We start from the raw sequence: 18508 nt of genomic DNA, 5'->3' as shown, positions 1-18508 counted from the left end.
TTGAGATTGATCCTTGATCCTGAGTCCTCTCCTAATTGCAGATGATGAAATAGTTGAATTATGTGTGATTAGTTGTTGGTAGTAATTTTGTGTTAAGCAAACATAACACCTCTGGTGTTAAAAAAAAAATCACAGAGGTCACAGCCTTCACTTGATCTTAAATGCGTGGTTGCATCAGAGAGCTAAGCTGCTGGAGGAGACACTGCTGGCTGTGACGAGTTTCTACATCCACACTGGCACATTTCTGGCTGCTTAGGATTCCCTCCATGAGTGCAGTGAGCCCCCCTGGGCACTGTGTCCTCAGGCCTGATCCCCAAGGCCTGGGAACGTGGGGAAGCTGCTGAGTGTGGATCTCCCTGTGAAGTGTAAGCAGGCTGCTTCCCAGAGCTCATTCTCTGTCATGTCCTAGTGCTTTGATTTCCAGTTTGCTCACTTAGGCGGGACTGCTGTGCCCTGATTGGGATGTCACAAAACCTGAGTATATTTTAATGGTCTCAGAGAAAGAAAAGTAAATTATTGACAACTTTATTTTCTGCCAAGTTTTCAGTAAGACAGGAAGCAATATAAACTTCATACCTATGAAGAAAAAAACCCTTGTCAGTTCAGGCCTTGATCTCCTTGAATTTCCATCCCCTGAGGTGACTAAATTCTAGTACTGTCTGATGATTGATGTTTGTGTTTGCTTAAACTGTATTTTTCAGTAATGTGTTATCACAGTGAATCAAAGTGCTACCTGCAAATGGGTTCAAGATTGGCTGCTTTTTTGCAGTCCTACTCCTCACTGTGAAATCTAGGAAAGCAGCCTAACATGTCCCAAATGCTTGGGTCCTGCCCCCCTGTGGGACACCCAGAAAGAAGAAGCTCTAATTTCCTTTCTGTGATTTGACCCAGAAAGTGCTGCCACATAAAGAGTGAACCAGAAGATGGATATTCCTGCCTTCAAGTAAATAAATAAATATTAAATATGTCTTTATACAATTAAAAAAAATGTTTTCTTTGTTTACTTTCAGTGAGAGTTAAATACAATGTGACAGAGATCTTCTATCCACTGGCTCTCTACTCTGATGCCTAAAATAACCAGTGCTGGGCCAAGCCGAGTCCTCGAGCCTGCATGTGGGTGATCAGGGCCCAGGCACTTGGATGATCTTCCACTGCTTTTCCCAGGAGATGAACAGAGAGCTGGGCTGGAAGTGGAACAGCTGATTCCGTATGGGAGGCTGGTGTTGCAGTTGGCAGCTTTACACATTATACCACAGTGCTGGCCTTTGCTTTAGTTTCTGTTTCTGTTTTTTTTTTTTTTAACTATAGAAGCACTCATTCTTTTCTTCTTCTTCTTCCTCCTTTTTTAAATTATTACACAAGCAAGGAAATTACAGTTTCTTCTGGGTGTCCCACAGATATAGAGAGAAAAGTTAGAGAGGAAGATCTTCAATCTGATGATTCACTCCCCACGTAACCACAATGGCTAGAGCCTTGCCAATTCAAAACTGGAGGCAGGAGCCTCTTCCAGGTCTCCCTTGCTGGTGCAGGGTTCCAAGGCTTTGGTCTACCCTTGACTGCTTTCCCAGCACACAAGAGGAGAGCTGGATAAGAAGCAGGGCTGCCGGGATGAGATCTGGCGCCCATATGGTGCCATGGCATGTTCAAGGCGAGGACTTTAGCTGCTAGGCCACCGGGTTGGGCCCTGCTTTAGCTTTTGATACTGGTGACAATATTTTTGTTCCTTTTTATTTCTCATATGCTAATTATGTCATGTGTTTTCCATATGGGTCAATGTTCTTAGGTTAGAAATTGTGGATAAATTCTGAAGGTGTATGAAGTATTGTTAAGGTAGAAGGGTTGGAGTCTAAGATTTGCTCCGTGTGTGCTGGAGACCAGCTCTAGCTGACTGAGAGCTTGCAAAGGATGCGTGGATCGGTGAGACTGTAAGAGGAAAAGATAAGACACGGACCACTATGGCTTGATGCTCATAATGGACAACTCAGAAAAGTTGCCTTCTTTATTTATGCACAAATCATCACAAACTTTTGCACAATATCCAATTGTTTCATTTTTACATCATGGTTAAAAAATGCAAAAACAATCCTAAAACATATTATTTACTTTAAAGAAAACATTTTTGGCAAACCATTACTTATTGAAATCTGCAGTGACCTGGCTAAAGCCAGGAATTCCACGGTTGGCAGCATATGCAGTTACATAGTGAGAAGTAGTTTACTTATACTCAAAATCAATTTCTACTAAACACAAACTAAGATTGATTAAAATATTATTAAAAGATTATTGAATTAAAAGATTATAAATGAAAGGATCTTATAAAAGCATATAACATAGATTCTTTGCTAAATCTTATAATCAAGTCATGCATTAATTACTGTCACCTTCACCTAGTGCTGATTCAATTGTTTTTTGTTCTTTTGTTAAAGGGCAGTGAAAGGGATCAAGGCAGCTCAGCCAATCTACAGAGGGCCTTTACAAAAAACTTCCTTTTATCTATATAAACTGTTTTCTTTCCCTTAATATAAGTGCCAATATAAGACAAAAGTTTTTATAAACTGATTTCTTTCCCTAAACATAAGTGCCAATATAAGATAGAGATTTTAAACCACTTTGAGGGGGTTCACATTTGTTTCCCTTTAGAAGATGCCGCATATACTTTTGCTTTCTATGGTGAGAAACTAGAATACGTCATATCATGTGTTGTAACAGTTCGAGGCGCATGGTAAACAAACTCTTTGTACCTCCATTATTGCCATCAGTTGCAAGATATTATCAAGCCATTTCTTAAGGAAAACATTACTTATACTAGGGCAAATTCCAGGACAAAAGTGGGCACATAACAGGATGTTTGGAGACATTGTGGGCGCAATTGTACTATTGTATACTTTTAGCTGTGTGTCATAGCCTTACGTTGCTAAAGATGTTTTTAGCATATCATGATTGATCAATCTGAGGTGTCATACCCGTTACAGGAATCACTTCACATTGGCAGAAAAACAACAACACCCTCAGGAGAATTCTATGAAACATCAGAGAGGTGATTGAGTGTCCATACAATGGGGTGAGGCAGCAATGAGGTGACCAGAGACATTCCGCCTGGCCTTGCCTCGCTGCTAGAAACTCCTCGTAACCTTGCTAACCAAGGAGCAGTGCTCATCACACACCCATGCCATCTGACCCAACTGCATGGCTCCCCACACGTGTGCACTTACTTATTTTGTGTTTCTTCAGGACTTGGTTTGACTTTTTTTCTTCACGTAGTGTTAACTGAGATCTCTGATCACATTGCTAAGTAGTAGTTCCCACTGGCTGGGCACTGATACTGAAGCATTAACTTGTCCTGATTACTGCCAGTCGGTGTGTACCTTCCCTTGCTGTTCTGTGAGATTTTCTCTCACATAGTATGCTGCTGTATTTAGAATCACTGGGAAGAAGCATGTGGTCCTCCAAATTGTGTGTGAAAAGCTGCACCAAACAGCCATGCCACTTCTTGTTTTTAAATTACTTTTCTCGGGCCTGGCGCAGTGGCTAAAGTCCTTGCCTGAAACACACCAGCATCCCATATGTTCTCAGGTTCTAATCCCGACAGTCCCTCTTCCAGTCCAGCTTCCTGCTTGCAGCCTGGGAAAGCAGTCGAGGACAGTCCAAAGTCTTGAGACTCTGCACCTGTGTGGGAGACCTGGAGGAAGTTCCTGGCTGCTGGCTTCAGATTGGAACAACACAGGCCATTGTGCTCACTTGGGGAGTGAATCATGGGACGGAAGATCTTCCTCTCTGTGTCTCCTAATCTTTGTATATCTGACTTTGCAATAAAAATAAATAAATTTTTAAAAATGTTTTCCTCTTATTTTTAATATAATTTTTGTTAATTTATTTCATTTGTACAAGTCATAGAGACAGAGTGATCTACCATCTGGTTAATTCCTTAAAGTCCTTCGAGATTGTGACAAGGTCAGGTCAAAAATAAGGGCCAGGAACTAAATCCGTGTCCATGACAGCAGGTGCGATGCCTCACGTACTTGAGAAATTCCCTGCCTGCTTCCAGGGAGTGCATTAACAGCGAGATGGGATTTGTTGTGGAGAGATAACACAAACACAGAAGTCCAGTGTAGGGTGAGCGTCTCCTAACCAGATTCTCATCCACTCTACTAGATGCCCACATCTCATTTTATTTTTTTCTAATTTATTTTTTCAGTTTTTTTTTAAAAGATCGGCTTTTAATTTACAAGAATACTAATTTCAAAAAAATCGTTATAAACAATAAATACAGCACAAAAAATTTGTCTTACAGTACTAGTTCTGTCTCCCGGATTTCAGAGGAAAGTTGTCCACACAGGTGGGCGTGTGTGTATTGGAGGGGCGGGGAGTACCCAGGTTTCTGGTGGCTGCACTGGGATCCCAGCAGAGGGGTGAGTGGCGGCTGCGTGGGTCGCGGGGAGGACACAGGGAGAGGTGGGGGGGAGGAACCCTGCTGGAGCCCCACCCACCTCTGGCTTCCTCTAGGGCTGCTGAGCGGTCAGGGTGGACCTCCCTGCTGTGGGTGCCCTCCTTGAGCTGTGGTGGGTATGGGCACTGGGGGCTACGGGGAGGGAGAGAAGGAGGGGCCGTCACCCTCTGGCCCCCTCCCCAGGTGCGCACCCCACTCCTGCATCTCCGCCAGGCGGCCCTCTGGGACTGCAGAGGACCCCCCACCCCATTTGACATTGGATGGGCAGTCCCAGCTGCCCACTGTTAATCTGTTCAACGTCCTGGTGGCCCAGGCCACCATTGAAGCTGGAGGGTGGGTGGGCGTCGGGCCGGTTCAGGGTTGGTGGGAAGGCGGCAGGTGCTGGCGTACCCTGTGACCAGCCCGGCACCTGCTGCAGGTTCAGGATGCTGTCAATGGCACTTTGCAAGTGCTCCATGACAGTGTCGTGCTGTGGTCTGTGGCTCGAGAAGCTGGCCTAGTCCACGTCTGGGGACTCGGACTTGCGCTGTTTGGCGGGTGGCAGCGTGGGGGCCTCCCAGCCCGCATCCCCACCCTGGGCATTGGTGGCTGTGTGGGCGGGCTCGGGTGGCACCGTGGTGCCCTTAAGTAGCCACTGGTACAGCTCATCCTCCATGGCCGCCAGCTTGTGCCTGAGGCCACACGTGGCCTTGTCCACCTTGGCGGGCAGGGGCGTGTCACTGGTGGCCACATGCTCTCAGTAGCTCTTGCCTAGCAGCAGGCGTGGCCGGGGTTGGCGCGGGCCTAGGGGCCTGGCGAGTGGCGCTGCGGTGGTGGCGAGTGGTCCTGGTGGTGGCGAGTGGTCCATAGTGCAGTTCATCTGGCCGACCGGGGCTGTGGTGGCTGGGGTGGGCGCTGCGGAGGCTTGGCACTCTGGGGCGCAGGGGGTGGCTGGTGCACAGGGTCCATAGCCGTGTTGTGCACCAACTTGCTGAGGCCCGGCCTCCTGTTTGATCTTGAACTTGACGGCTCCATGCCTCCTAGGTCTTGATGAGCCGGAGACTGCAGGAGGACATGGGGCCGTCCTCCTCGGCGTCCAGGGAGGAGGCAGCAGACGACGAGGAGGACAGGGAGGAGGACGCCCGCGCCCAGGTCACGGAAGGCAATCCACCAGCCCCGCCATGCTGGATCACAAGCCTGGTGGTTAGGTGCGACGGCGGTGGGGCAGAGGCGGTGGAGGATGACGTGTATCCGTGGCTGGACAGCCAATGGCCATTGGAAGAGGCGGGGACCAGGAGACTGAGCGAGCGCGAGGGAGACACGTACTCATCGGGTTTCTCCTTGGCCAGCTGTTTCTCCAAGGCAAGGGTGGTCTTTTCCTCCTGAATGAACATTTGGTTAATCATGACCTTCTCCGCCAAGGGTTCACCCTCCGAGACTCCTCCAGGAGCAAGACTCAGTATTTATTGAGCATGGCCTGGGTGCGTTTCAGTAGCGGGGTGGAGACCATCTCAAATTCCTCGTCCACCTTGTGGTAGTCGCTGGGGGAGGGGAGGGCGCCCTGGTACACGTGGTTGGGCAGCAGACACTGCAGGTCATTGTGCAGGGAGAGGAAGGCGGTCTTGCAGTTGGGGTGCAGCATGGAGCCTTGGTGCTTGTGCAAATGCTCCAGGAAACAGGTCTCCTTGCTGGGTTGCAGTGCAGGGGCCTTCTTCAGCTGTAGGTAAGGTACAAGGCCCTTGGTCACACTCAGGGCTGGGAGGCTGCTGGCAAAAGCTTTGCTCTCGGCGGGGAGCAGAGGAGGGAGACCTGTGTTGGCCATGGATGCGGGGGCAGGGCATGTTTGGGCGCGGCAGGAGTTCTGGAGGGGGCCTGGCACCTGACCAGCACGGAGGTCGTGGGGCTGGCCAGGGCCTATGGGGTGGCAGCAGAAGCAACACCTGCTTTGTGCTGGAGGAGCATTCCGGAAAGTACCTGGTGGAATCTTTCCAGCAGGGCCTTTGGCTGGGGCAGAGTCAGGAAGGGGGCGGCCACCATCTGGAAGGTCCGTGGGGCTGGCAGCGGGGGCACCACTGGCTTGGGGACCAGGCGGAGGCTTAGTGGGGTTGTGGGGGACTTGTGGGGTCCCTGGCAAGCCGGGAACTGAAGCTGGAAGTCAGATGGCATGGGGTGGGCACCCTGATGGACGTCTCAGAGGAAGCCACGGTGGAGGCAGGGGTGGGATGGGGAGTGGGAGGCAGTGGCCCCTCAGCTGGCAGAGGAGGCTGGGGGCTGGTGACGGTGGGGGCTGGTGTGCTGGAAGCCTGGGGGATGCCCAGTAGGTTCTGGATAACGAAGATGACTGGCAGGGTGGGTGGGGTCTTGGGTGGGGGACAAGGGTGCAGGGTGGGTTCAGAGGGGTGATGGGACATGCTCTGGGGCTGGGAAGAGGGGCGAGAGTGGGGTCTGGAGGATGCGGGAGGGAGGCGGGGCCAAATGTGGGGAGGTCAGGTGGGGGCTGTCTCCCATTGGGGCCTGGTGAGGTAGGGAGGGGTACAGGAAGGACCGGGGCCCTTCAGTGGACAGTGAAGTGGTTGCCGGGATCTGGGGCAGGAACATCTGTAGGGAGTGCTGAGTGAGGATGGCCATGGTTGCTGCCCAGGCACCATCTTTTCTGGGCTGGATGTCAGGCCTGGACTGGGCTGTGGGGTGCTAGCCTGAGGTGGGGCAGTGGTTGGAGTGGCCATGGCCTGGGGGGACTTCTGTACCTGCGCCTACTGGAGGCCCAGGGGCAGCAGCATACTGGCTGCAGGGGGTGCTGGTGGGGTGGCCTCCCTGGTGGTGGTGGTGGAGGAGACAGCCTCCACAGCAGTGGTAGGAGCTGCTGGCTGCACCAGCCCATCGGGGACATTGAGCATGGCCATGGCACTGGGAGGGAGGGTGATGCCCTGCAGGACTATGGTGGTGTTGGGTCCCGCGGCTGTAGGCTGGCTCTATGTGGGCAGGCTGCCTGCCATCAGTCACATAGGCATCTGGAAGAGCGTGGGCTAGCCCACCTGGATGGGCGCAGCTGAGAGGATGTGTGTGGCAGTGCTGTGTGCACCCAAGGGCCCAGGCTCATCGGGGTCGCCAAGTTCTGGTTTGTGAGGATGGAGTTGGCGATGAGCTGTCCACTTGAGTGAGGGGTTGTGGCAGCCAGGATCTGGCCGCCCACATTGGCTGGCAGGGCTGAGAGTGGTTGTGGGAGCTGGATGGTGGGGGCACCAGGCAGCAGGAACTGGTTCTGGCCGGGCATCTTGTGCTGGGCAGGGATGAAGATACTGCTGCCCTGGTTCAGCAGGTGCACGCTCATGGGCTTGCTCAGAGCGTCCGGTGGCTGTGGTGGCACCACCCCAGTTGCAGTGGCCAGTGGCTGCTTGAAGACGCTGGGCTGCAGGGTGGGCGTTGGGAAGCCTGACAGCACCACATTCTGGCCAACCTTGCCAGTTGCCATGACGGTCAGGTTCTGTGGTGCCTTGGGCTGTGGTGGGTGGGAGCCTGGCTCGCCCTGGATGGTGAGCATGGCACCGGCGGGCACAAAGGGCTTAGGCGTCAGTAGGTACAGCTTGGGGTGCAGCACCCCTGCTGGCTTGGGCTGGATGGGCATGGGTGTACCATTCAGGATCACGTTGGGCGCTGGGACCAGTGGTGCCATGCCGAGGCCCGGAGCCACCACCAGTGGCTGTCCCGAAGTTGCCCCACTAGTTGTGCCCGTGACTGCCCCAGCGTTAGCGAATTCCGAGTTCCCGTTTAGCATGGTGGCCACGGCAGCTGGGAGGTTCTTCTGGATGATCCTGTGGGAAGATGCCAGCAGAGGCCAGTGTCACGGGCTCTGAGGGGCCGGCTGCCAATACCAGGTAGCCCCTGACGGGCACCTGCTTGGCCAGTAACTGGAAGGTGGGTGGGTTGAGTGCCATGACAGGCTGGCCGACCACCTGGATGGGCACCAGGCCGAGTGTGGCCGCTGTGGCACTCCCAGGGCTGCCATTGGGAAGGGCCTGAAGGCCCGAAATTGGCTGCAGGGTCACGTTGCCAAGGCCAACGGCCTACAGGAAAGGCTATACACAGGGCCTTGTTGACCACGTCCTGGGGCAGCACCAGGGCCTGGTGCGTCAGCATGGTGGGTGGGCCCTGCAGCCCCAGCATGTCGGAGCTGCCAGGGAAGAGCACCTGGGGCTCCATGGCAGTAGTGCCTGCAGCACCGGCAGGGCCGGCCCCAGCGTTTGCTGGCTGCAGGGTGGGCAGCTGGAAGGAGCACAGGTCAAACTCGGCCTTGGCCTCCAGGGTCTGCTCGGTGATGTTGGCTTCCTGCAGGCTTTGCTGGAGGATTTCACAGGGTTGGTCGGTGCCCCCACTGCCTTCTACCCCACCTCCTGGTGGCTGGTGAGCCCAGGATGTCATCTTCCAGGAAGTCCAGGTCCACGCTTAGGGCCGGCTAGCTGGCTTCTGGGTTCAGATGGTTACCAGAAGGAAGCTTCCTGCAGGTGCAGGCCCGGGCCTTCATAGAAGGCATCATGGGCCTCGCCGGCATTGCCCAGGAGGTCATCACTTCTCGGATCGAGACTATTATTTCCACATTCTCTTTTTTTCTGTATCTGGGCAAAGGGGGAGATAAAGGGAGAAGCCCCACTCAGCCTCCCACCTATCCCAGGTCTCTGACATGGAGCATGCTCCGAGGGTCTTGCTCAAGTGGTTTCGATAGTTCAACACTTAACAATTGCGGCCAATCAAGCCATTCTTTTTTCCTTTTTTAATGTTTATTTCTTTATTATTATTTTATTTATTTCATTTATTTTTTATTGGAAAGACGGTTATACAGAGAGGCGGAGAGACAGAGAGGAAGATCTTCCATCAAATGATTCACTCCCCAAGTGACCACAATGGCCAGTACTGCACCAATTTCATGCTGGGAGCCTGGAGCTCTTATGGGTCTTCCACATGGGTGCAGGGTCCCGAAGCTTTGGGCCATCCTCAACTGCTTTCCCAGGCTACAAGCAAGGAGCTGGATGGGAAGCAGGGCTGCCTGAATTAGAACCGGCAAGCATATGGGTTCCCAAAGCACTCAGCGGTGACTTTACCCACTAGGCCATTGTGACAGGCCTCAATCTCACCATTCTAAGCACAATGAAGTCGCTACAGAATCTCCTGATTGACATAGTTCATCTTAGAGTCTCTATTTGCCCAGTTTTTCCCAGCCAACATATGGCTGGGGTAGTTGATTGATTCGTGTGTCCTCTGTTGTGGTGCCATGTATCTTCTGCAGGTTCCCATAGAATGCTATATCCTCCATGTGTACCTGGTTATGCTCTCCACTGCTCCGTCTGAGCCTCTGAGGAGGCTAGGCTCTGGCCCTTGCACTCCATGCAGACCATGGAACCTACACTTCTCTTCATTGGTGGGGTTCTGAGTCTGGCAGTTCGATTGGTGAAATCCCCAAAGAAATTTTGAGGTGATCCTGGACTATATTCTTGTGTGTACTTGCAAGTACAGGGCACGTTACTGTCCATTGCTCCAATCAGCTATGGTTGCATTTGCCAGGTCAGTTCTGTTTCCAGCCCTGTCTTCCACTGAAATCAATGGGTGTTGCAGTCCAGCCTGATTCTGCCCAGCACACACTTGGCTCTCACATAAACCAGTGGGAGCTGCAGCCTACTCGGAGCCCCCCCACAATAACCCCCATCAGACCCGTCCACTGCCCTATTTCCCATGCTTGCCAGTATATGCAGCAGACTAGTTCAGTCTGTCCCACATCCAATTCAGCTCTCATACATGCCAGTGGGCGTTAAAGCCTAGTTTAACCTAACCAGCTCCACTATCCAGCCCACACACACGCTGGTGGGTGCCATTTTGCCCAACCACCCCTGCCCCAGTGCTGGTTTTCATGCTCTCCAGTGTGAGTGGTAGCCCAAGAGGGAGGTACCACTATTTCCCTCCTAAATTACTCCCACTCCCAGATCATGTACACTCCAGGTGGTTCTGTAGTTTAACTTGTCAGATTAGCCACTGGTGCCAGCATCTGCTATCTGATGCTGTTGTAAAGCTCAACCAACCCTCACCTATTCTGCTTTATGTTTGCCCCAGTAGGGACAGTCAATCAAGCGTGGCTGTTCCCTGATCTGGCTCGCATGAGGCCCACAGGTGTTATAGCCCTGCCTGATATCAACTCATGCTGTCCAATGGGTGAGGTGTTCCAGCAGGGGTGCCCTCCACCTTCCCCCTACCAGCTTTACCCCTCCATCCATGGTTTCTACTAGTACTGTGGCCGAGTCTGGTATGGCCGTCCTCACCTCATCGTTTGCTAGAGGATGCTGTAACCTGCCCAGCCCGGCCCATCCCCAATTCCAGCTGTAATGTGTACTGGTATGTGTTGCGGCCATCACTGGTTTAACCCACACTGTTCTGTTGCTCAGGTTTGTCAGCGGTGATGTGAACTGGTTGAGCCTGTTCCACCCCTGACCTATGCCAAATGTATGCTGGTGGGTACCTTTCCCTTGCCTGTTCCTTTTGTGCTTATAGCGCTTACCTGCAGGGTTGTGTCCTGACAGAGGAGTTGCCCAGGCTCCTCCATCAGAACCTCTCCCAATGCCAGATTTTGCATATATTGGTTGGTCCATAAGCCAGCCCTACTCAGTCCACCTCATGTCCTAGCAGGAAGAGTGGCCTTTCCTGACTGGCCTTCAACCCATTCTGGTTATTGTTGGATGTTTTAGCACAGCCAAGGCTCATCCATACTCAAACACAGGTCACACATGGCTCAGTAGGGGTTGAGACCAAGCCTAGTTCCTCCCACAGCTACCCTGGTCCTCCAGAACATCACACGGTGCTAGAGTCTGGCCCAGCTTGGTGCATCCCGTCCCAGTCCACACTTGTGCCAAGGAAGACTGCAGCTGCAGGCAGACCAGAATGCATTCCCCATTCCAGCCCCTGCACTCATCAGTGGGACCCCCAACTCAGCTAGGGTGTCCCCTAAGCTCCCCCACCATGCCTGTTCCCAGCTATAAATTGTGCACATGCCAGTGGTTGCTCTGACTCAGCTTGGCATAGCCTCTCACCTGTCTTGGCCTTTGCCTTTGATGCTGTGGCCTAGCATCCCTGGCTCATGCAGACCAGTAGGTGTAAGAGCCTAGCTTGGCATGACTTGTGCTCCATCCTGAGTTCTAGTTTTGCTTGTGAACAATCCTCAAGATACAATTAAACAAGGATTGCTCAGCCCTGCCCAGTCCATACTGTCCCATTACCGATCCACACATTATCCAGCCATTGGAGCTACTTTGCCCAGCTTGTCGGACCCCCATGCCTGGACCATGTGTTCACCAGCAGGAGCTATGACCCACCAGGGTAGTTTCTAAGTTCCTCCACTTGACCCACTCCCAGACCCAGTTCTCATACATGCCAGTGGGTGTTAGGCCAGTGTTGGTCGTAGTCTGGCCTTCCATTTGGCCTTGCATGAGCTAGTGAATGTTGCAGCCCAGCATACCCCACACCCTATTTGGGCTGCAGATTTGGGTGCTGCTGCCTTTACTAGCCCAGACTCCTTGATCACACCTAGCTTAGTCCATCACCACCCCAACTCTTGAGCTAACCAGTGGGACTAGTATTTCCACAGGGTTTGACCTACACATCTCCACAGAATCCATCCCTGGAAATGGTTCTCTCATTTGCTACTTCATGTCCTGGCCTTGCCTAATGTGACTTGTCTCCTGATCCATGAATCTCTCCTTTACTTGGATCTGATCCTACTAGACAAGCCCCCAGCCTTAGCTTTTGCATGGACTGGTGTAAGTGGTCAGCTTTGCTCGGTGATAGTAAGTTCTACACAGGACTTAAAGGAGGCTGGTATATCAGTCTGACCCCATGAAGATCATCTAATTCTCTTCCCCAAACTACCAGGTCTCAGTACCCTCACTTACCTTCAAGTGAAAAGTTACTCTGTGGTTGGGAGTCTTCAGGATTGATTCACAACCCAGAAGCACAGTGGCCTGAACATGGAGGTACCTAGGCAGCCATTCATAGCCCTAAAACCCCAGAACTCGCCGCTGGGTGGGCAGAAGGTTGTGGCTGTGAGACTGCTGGAGGATTAGTAAAGGCTCAGAGGGATTGTATAAAAGTTGTTATTTTTGCCCCTTTGCAGTGACCTAGCAGCTAGGGTCCTCAACTTGAATGCACCAGGATTCCATATGCTGTCAGGTTTTAATCTTGGCAGCTCACTTCCCATCCAGCTCCCTGCTTGTGTCCTGGAAAAGCAGTCGAAAATGGCCCAAAGCCTTGAGATTCTGCATGTGTGTGGGAGACCTGGAGGAAGGTCCTGGCTCCTGGGTCCGGATCGGCACAACACCGGCCATTGTGGTCATTTGGGGAGTGAATCATGGGATGGAAAATCTTCCTCTCTGTTTCTCCTCCTCTCTGTATATCTGACTTTGCAATAAAAATAAATAAAATTTTAAATAAAAGAGGAAGTTCTTTGACCCACACATCAGATTCTCAAGATACCATTAAACAAACAAATAAAGAATCAAACAAAAAATGAAGCTGTTATTTTAAACTTCCCTGAAAGTCTCCGGTAATAGTGGGTAGTGCTGTGCCAGTACAAGAAGGGCCAACACAGAGCCTGATGGGCCGCTTGGTGCTGTCCAGTCTGGGTCTTTGTGATGTGCACATCTACAACAGGGAAGAAATACAAGTAACTGTTCTCCCATTCCATTCGAGCCCTTTGGATCAATGTGTTTCCTTATCTGTCAAACTTTTTAGTAAGTAAATATATATATATATATACATATATGTATATATGTATATATATATATAAAGAAATAGATGTAGCAAGATATGGAACAGAGAGAATCATGTAGTGTGTGTATGTGTGAGTTTTATGTGTGTTTGTGTTTGTGTGTTTGCGTTTGTGTGTGTGTGTGTGTGTTTTGTGGGAGAATCCCAGTCACATCACTGGTGGTGGTTGTTTTAAACATTTGTTTTTGTTGGAAAGTCAGATTACAGAGAGAAAGAGAGATAGAAAGAAAAATCTTTCATCCACTGGTTTTCTTTCCCAAGTGGCAGCAACAGCCAGAGCTGAGCTGATCCAAGGCCAGGAGCCAGGAGCACCTCCAGAGTCTCCCACCCAGTAGTTGTTCTCTTATCAACAAATGTACTGTGAACGTCACCTTGTTGTTTGATCTCTTGGTCTTTGCAGTCTGGATGTTACTTCAGAATAGCTATGTGTGTGTGTTGGGTGTGCCTTTTTGCTTGATGTGACTGTTTTGATGCTCTCAGTGATTAGAAAGTAGTGTAAAGTTGGGATTAAAATGAAATTTTAATGGTGGAATTTCACATTACCACTTACTGATTATATACCTTGGGCAAAGCATCCATCTTTCTTTTTCTTTCTGGAGAAGCAAGCTTTATTTCAAAGCAACATGAAAGCAGGGGAGGCTATTTATGACCTGGCAGGATTGAGGGCACAATGGCATGTGCATTTGGCAAGGCCAGAGTCTGACCACACAAACCCAGCTGAAACTTCTTAAGGTGCAACAAAAATGTGGCCTTGAAGATGCCCATCGTGTCTGTTAGGCAAACTTTCGTTTCAGGAAAGATGACATCTGAGCCAAACTCTTGAGAGTACTGCTTGATTATGAAAATCCATGTTTACTTTGAAAACATAGTTAAGTTATTAACCTTCTTCATATTTTTACAATAGGGATTTCATTCACCTTCTGAGTAGTTGAATTTGTAAAGATCTCGTGTCCATTTTGTAGGAGAGGGATTATATCGGTTTTTTTCCACAATAGCCAACTGGAAGATTATTCCGGTTTTGAAGTACTGGCTGGCCTGGCATCTGTAATGGTAGCTAGATGAGTGAGATTTCTATGTCACACATGCTGGTACTGGACGCACCTGTGTGCTTGGCCCTTGTTCCGGTACTGCATGATGCAGTGCATGAGCTGATCATTCTCCTCCAGGAGCTGCTGGGTGGACAGAAATAATACAACAGTGTTCCTGCACCTGCAGGCTCATTGTTCAAATGACTGGCATGCCAGAGCTGGCCAGAGTTGAAAGCCAGGAACTCAATCTGGGTGTGTGGCCCAGCAGCTAACTTTTTTTTTTAAAGATTTATTTTATTTTTATTACAAAGTCAGATATACTGAGAGGAGGAGAGACAGAGAGGAAGTGGAGCTGCCGGGACCAGAACCAGCGGCCATATGGGATCAAGGCGAGGACCCTAGCCACTAGGCCACGCTGCCAAGCCCCCCAGCAGCTAACTTTTGAAAACTGGGTCTGCCTCCCCAGAGTGTGTAATAGCAACAAGCTAGATTCAGAGCATGCAATCAAACCCAAGCACTCCAATATGGGATGTGGACATCTTTATTGGTCTCTTCTAGGAAAAAAAATGTGCCTTAAGTTGTATTTCTTTGATGTAAAATAAGTAGTTTTGGCCTCATGCAGTTACTGTGAGTATTAAAAATGAAATAATTCACATAGCAGCACCCAGAATTGGCACATATACGAGGGGGAAACGTTAGATATGAGCAGCTGCAGCTGCAGGAGTCACTGATGGCCAATTCTGTCCACTGTCCTTCATCACAGTCCCTGCTTCTCTGTTGTATTTGGAGGTGCTGTCCTTTATATCGATTTCCCATGTGTTACACTCAAAACTTATCTCCAGGATTTTCCAATGTCTTATTGACCAGCAGAGTGAACATAACTTTATACTATTTATTCACTTATGTGTTTTAAATGAGTGGAGTAAATAATTGAAAAGACTAGCAAAGGCAATGCCCCTGTCCTGAAGCACTAGCAATGTTTACGGGGTGCAAGTGAGATCACGCCAAAGAAGTCCAGGGTGTTTTAAGGAGGTCTGGCCATATAGCCACCAGGAGGCAGGCTGGGGATATGGTGGGCACTGCCAGAGCTGGTGTGGCCTTTAAGCAACAAGCATGGCAGCGGGGCAGGCATGCCTAATGAAAGGGGAGGCTGTCCTAGCCTGCCTGCCCTGAAACAAGCAGAGGGCTCTTGCGTGCATAAAAGCACTGGAGGAGTATGTGGGGAGTCAGACTGGACAGTGGGCAGTTAGGATCTCCTGGTGCCTGGTAAAATTATCCTTCAAACTGTAAGAACTGGATTTTCCCCTATTTTCTTATCCTTCTTGAGGCACTTTGTCCCTTGGGAGGGAACAAAAGGATAGAATCAGCATATCAATTCCCATCTCTTAGGGCTGTTGCCAAATCAAAAGCAGTGAGACAGGGCTCACCCTAGCTCCCCCAAATCTCAGCTCTGGGTCATTGTGAAAGGAATTGGACTTCAGCTTTCAGGTTCAGGATGGTGTTGTGGGGTGAAAGCAAGACCACACCAGACAATCTAGGGTGTTTTAAGGAGTCTTTGTTAGCCAAGATTGGTGATAATGGGGCCCACTTGAATTTACCAAATCACAAGTTCATGTGAAAATCCAGTCTGAATGGAAACACCAAGAGGAACAAATGGGCATTACCCTGAAGCCCATCCATTAAACTGAAGACCTCTGTTCCAGCTTCCCTGGCAATAAGTTATTCCAAGAGACATACATGGGCACACTTACAAAGCAGCAGACATCCACCTTCCCTGGTTTCTCTGCCCACATTCCATTACTACCAGGCCTCAATTCTCCTGGAACTCTAAACAATACACAAATTAGAAATACAAAGCAGGGCCCGGTGCATTGGCCTAGTGGCTAACCCTTGCCTTGGACACACCTGGATCCCTCCCATATGGGTGCCGGTTCTAAACCCAGCAACCCCGATTCCCATCCATCACCCTGCTTGTGACCTGGGAAAGCAGCTGTGGAAGGCCCAAAGCCTTGGGACCCTGCATGTGGCATTTCAGTGTAAGAAGCAGCAGCTTAGCCCACTGCACCACAGTGACTGCTGCTTGCTGCTTACTGTTAGTCATTCTTTACTCCTAGATTGTAGTATTTCAGGAGCATTAGATTGACATTTAAAGATTTGTAATAAGTTGCATTCTTTTAACCATGGAGTTTTACTTCTCATCAATGTAGACTCCTCACATTTTCCCATCTGTTACAAATTTTTGTTAAAGATTTATTTCTTTTTATTGGAAATTCAGGTTTATGTAGGGGAGGAGAGACAAAGAGGAAAATTTTCCATTGGCTGGTTCACTTCCCAAGAGGTCTCAATGGCCAGAGCTGAGCCAATGCAATGGCAGCAGCCAGGAGATTCTTCCAGGTCTCCCACATGGGTGTAGGTTCCTAAAACTTTGGGCTGTCATTGACTGCTTTCAAGGACACAGGCAGGGAGCTGGATGTGAATCAGGATCTGGGTAGAACCAGTGTCCATATGAAATCCCAGAGCATGCAAGGCAAGGACTTTAGCCGCTAGGCTACCGCGATAGGCGTTGTTATACATTTTGAAATTTTTTGCTTATTTTCAGTTAAGGCCATGAAATTTACATTTAAAAGCTTATGGGTTTGCAACAATTAATGTCAGAATATTTAAGATCTACATCAAAAAACTGTAAAACCTACTATACCCTCAATACGCTATGTTAACCGGTAATGGGGAGGGAGTGCAGGGAAATCTTTCAAGACCATAAAAAGAGTGAGAGAAAAAAAAAATACAATATAGCCTATCAAGGTCAAATCTGGTAATTCATAGACAACAGACTCAAAGCGGCACTAAGCAACAATAAAACTACTATACCAATGCATGAGGGGGGAATCGGGTGCGATCCTGACAACCTCTTAACAGGAGGTCATGTGCGTGGAGCAGGGGGGCACTCCAGAGTGGAGCAGGTGGTAAGGAGGAAGCTTGGATCCCAACCACGAAGACTCCCAGATCTTCAACACAAACTACTAATACGAGCAACAAGGACTATACCCCAACTGCCAAGGAGGCCACAGGGAATTGGATGCCCTCGGAGGCTGAGTACTCTGAGGTCACCCACCCCCAACCGGAGCTTCCGCAGGGGATGGAAGAAGTCCAAACACTACCGCGTAGAAACCAACGTCATCGGAAAGACAACCAGAAGCCCTGAGTGGTCAGCAGACACAGAAGAACAATTAATGTCCTTCGGGACCAGGGAGGAGAGCTTTCTCTGGTCCGAGCCTGGCTCCACCTCTGGACCCCCGCCCTCCCTCGCAGTGACCATTGGGATCGCTTCAAAAACCCCTCACAGCAAACAAACAATCATACAAACTAAAAAAAAAAAAAAAAAAAAAACCTAAAATAAATAGACAAACAACAGAAAGTAGAGCTTGAAATCTGACAGGAAAGAGCTGGCATGGATTGGCTCATGCCTTGCTGGGTGGGACACAAAGATTAGTCACTCCTCACCATGGTGTTGAGGATTTTCCTGCACAACCCCCCCCCCAAAAAAAATGTTCTGCACCTTAAATGTCGACAAATATCTTGTTAGAGTTACAAGCCAGTCTAGATTATCCCAAAATCTGCCAAGATCAACAAAATTATACTTCAACACAACAAATGGCTAAATACTAAAATGAAATAGATATGAGACAGCTGAATGGTACCCTATAGCCTTTTCAAGGTATGTAGCAGCCGGTCCGGTCCTGTATATAAACTAAAATTGAGATGTCAATGAGCTAATCATAGGTTGTGGTTAGGACTTGTTTTTTTTTTTTTTTTTTTTTTTTTTTTTTTACTTACCGGTTACTCAAAACTATGTCAATTCCATAATATTGCAAATTGCTGTTGATGTTATATTGGGACTCTTAATTGACTGTGATGATATTATACCAGCTCTGACTTCGGACCAGAAATGGTCTCCCCAAGAAACTGTTCAACCCATCTGGACAATAAGTAGCTGGACTCCATGCTTAATATATGTTTGCAAGGAAAGAATCTTGATTGAATTTGAACTGTAATGCTGCATCAAGGTGGAGGAATCCACCAGGGGGGAGGGGAGGGGGAGGGGGAGGGGGATTCCCAAAGCCTATGAAATTGTCACATAATGCTAAATATTAATTAAAAATTAAAAAAAAAAAAGCTTATGGGTTTGAAGTTTCCCTTCTTGCTTCCAGTGGTCTTGCAGATTTGGAGTGTGCTGAAGCTGATGTCTGAGCCC

The 18508-nt window shown here is 49.5% G+C and overlaps 1 pseudogene; it reads right to left on the bottom strand.

The window, feature by feature from the left end:
• Window positions 1-4607: 4607 nt before the first annotated feature.
• On the bottom strand, window positions 4608-14361 carry LOC101523902 (BRD4-interacting chromatin-remodeling complex-associated protein-like; annotated as a pseudogene).
• Between the last annotated feature and the right edge of the window lie 4147 nt (window positions 14362-18508).

Source organism: Ochotona princeps, chromosome 1 (genome assembly GCF_030435755.1).
Source record: "Ochotona princeps isolate mOchPri1 chromosome 1, mOchPri1.hap1, whole genome shotgun sequence".
Taxonomy (NCBI): domain Eukaryota; kingdom Metazoa; phylum Chordata; class Mammalia; order Lagomorpha; family Ochotonidae; genus Ochotona; species Ochotona princeps.
Note: the sequence above shows the minus strand (reverse complement) of the source record. Positions and strands in the feature narration are given on the sequence as shown.